Genomic DNA, 2948 nt, shown 5'->3' on the forward strand with positions numbered 1-2948 from the left:
TAGCAAATAAATTGCTGTCCGTGGTTACATTTTGAACTGATCAAACCAAATAGCCCCGAGCTCTAACCCCAGTTTGAAACACCATAGCACCAGCAGTGAAAAGAGCTACACATCAGCTGTCCTGGCATGTTTGTAAAAGGTACTGTTATCTAAATAGCTAAACAAATGAAACATTAAGTCAGAAAGTGGAGCTTCCCAATGACAATAAAGCCTATCAAGCTTTACAACAACAACACAGCAAAGAAGCAGTGGCCAAACAATGAGCCCATGGTGGCTCATTACACAGCCGTTCTCAACGTGATCCAAGGGGAAAACAGACAGGAGTCAATTTCAAGTTGGTATGCATCACATACAAAAGAAGTTGTTGTTTTTTTCCAACATTGATGTTGCTGTTAAGAAACTGTGTTTGCTGACAGATATGAATGGAAATCTTATCCTGCTTTAATAATATGTATACACACAGTATACATTATGCTGTTATATTATACAATAAGGACCTGATATTCATTTTAACCGACATTAATATGCAGGATTGCAAAGCAGAACAAAATACTTATTATGTAAATCCTTCCATATACATAACATTTCTCGTCTTATCGACTACATCATCAATCATTTGAACATTTTGCAAATGTACTGACTTTTTTAAAATTACTGGTAATTTAGGTTTTGTTCCTGCACCACAAAACCATTTAATTACTTCTGCACAGTTTCTTACTCTATAGCCATTACAATGTATTATGTTAACAGTGAGAGTAAAACCATTATGCTTCAGATTGCAGGGTAACAATAGTCGACAGGTGTAGCGCTTGTTTGTAACTATTTGCATCTTTTTATGCACCTGTATCTCTTGGTAAACAGTATAATTAAGATGAATTTCAGAAGCTGCAAACAATGTCTTTGTGTCAGGAAACATTGTCTTACTTCTATATGACACAGCCTAGTAGACGCAGGCTGCAGTCACTGCAGTGTAATTGTGCCTAGCAGAGTGAAAATGTCTAATAAAAGTCCTCTCACATTTAAATGCAGCATTAAATGTTCTACTGAGTCAGAATTCAAAACAAAGCTTATTTTTTTCTTTTGTTTGAATGCACGTATTGAACTGAGTTAAAAGTTTTAGTTTGAGGAAGACCTACTTGACTGTGGAACCATACCTGATAACTGGGGATGTATTGTTTCAATGAGGAAAAATGACTCTGAGCAGCTGCCACAGTACAGTGAGATACACTCACCAGCTACTTTATTCATCAACTGCTCATTGATGCAAATATCTAGTCAGCAAATCACATGGCAGTAACTCACATGTACTTAGGCATGGTCAAGACAACCTGCCAATGTTCGAATCAGAATTAAGAAAAAAGGTGATTTAAGAGACTTTGAAAGTGGCATGATCGTTGGTGCCAGTGCAGTGTGTCTGAGTATCTCAGAAACTACAGATCTGCTGGGATTTTCTCAGACAGCTATCTCTAGGGTTTGCAGGGAATAGTCTGAAAAACCGAAAACATCCAGTGAGTGGCAGTTGCCTGGGAGAAAATACCTTGTTGATGGCTGATGTCGGAGGAGAATAGCAAGACTGCTTTAAGCTTAGAGGAAGGCAACATTAACTCAAATCATCACTTTGTACAGCCAAGGTATGGAGAAGAGCATCTCTCAACGTGTTAAACATTGAAAAAGATGGACTGCAGCAGCAGAAGACCACACTGGGTGTCACTCCTGTCAGCTAAGAACAGGAAAATGAGGCTACAATTATAACAGGCTCACCAAAATTGAACAATCAGACACTGGAAATATTTTTCCTGGTCTAATGAGGGCTGTTTTCTGCTGCGAACTACAGATAGTAGGGTCAAAATTTGGCATAAACATCCTGAGTGCATGGATCCATCCTGCCTTGTATCACCGGTTCAAGCTGCTGGTGTAATAGTGTGGGGATATTTTCTTGGCACACTTTCACAACCGAGCATTGTTTAACACCACAGTTGTTGTTGATGATTGTTGCTGTTGCCATTACATAAGGGAATTTTTTCAGACTGACAGTGTGCCCATCTTCTGATGGCAGCTTCCAGCATGAAAACATGTCACAAAGCTCAAACCATGTCAAACAAGTTGTACTGGTGAGTGCATGTTATTGTCTGTCAGAAAGCTTTGCTGAACTCAATTGGATTTTATTAGCTGTATAAAACATGTAAATGCAGCCTGGATAGAGGTTTGTATAGCACTGTATGGGGGAAAAAAGCGATGTGAGCTGTTGGATGTCTGGAGGGAACTTCAGCCTGTTAGTTGTAAATGCTGCATGGGTCTGACAGGAAAAGGAGAAATGAGAAAAATCACAGCTATACCAAAAGTAAAGGTGACACAGGACACTGCACACTTTCTCTCCAGTACAACTTAATAATAATAATAATATATATTGTAATATATCTATATCACGGCTAAAGCACTTCTGGATGGATGCAAACTGCATTTCGTTGCCCTGTACCTGTGCATGTGCAATGACAATAAAGTTGAATTCTATTCTATAATACTAATACTAATACTACTACTACTACTACTACTACTACTACTACTACTACTAATAATAATAATAATAATAATAATAATAATAATAATAATAATAATAAGCAGCACAAAATTTAATATATCTGGAGAACCCAACAGCAGGAAATGGCACTGATGAATTCATTGACATAGTTGGAACAACAAGTGTTAGAGAGAAAGACTGAATGAATGAAATGTAATATCCTGTTTGTGGCTTCGTTGGAAATACTGCAAACAACATCATCTGACGAGTCAGTGTAGATAAAGGTGCACACTAAACACAGACTGATTCTACACCGCAGACAGACAGAGAGAGAGAGAGAGAGCGAGAGAGCATTATTCATGAAGTGTAAAACAGCCGCCACTAGAATCAATCAATCTTTTTTCACTTTGTGCCACTTGTGCGTCACTGA

This window comes from Pelmatolapia mariae, linkage group LG6, assembly GCF_036321145.2.
Source record: "Pelmatolapia mariae isolate MD_Pm_ZW linkage group LG6, Pm_UMD_F_2, whole genome shotgun sequence".
NCBI classification, from domain to species: domain Eukaryota; kingdom Metazoa; phylum Chordata; class Actinopteri; order Cichliformes; family Cichlidae; genus Pelmatolapia; species Pelmatolapia mariae.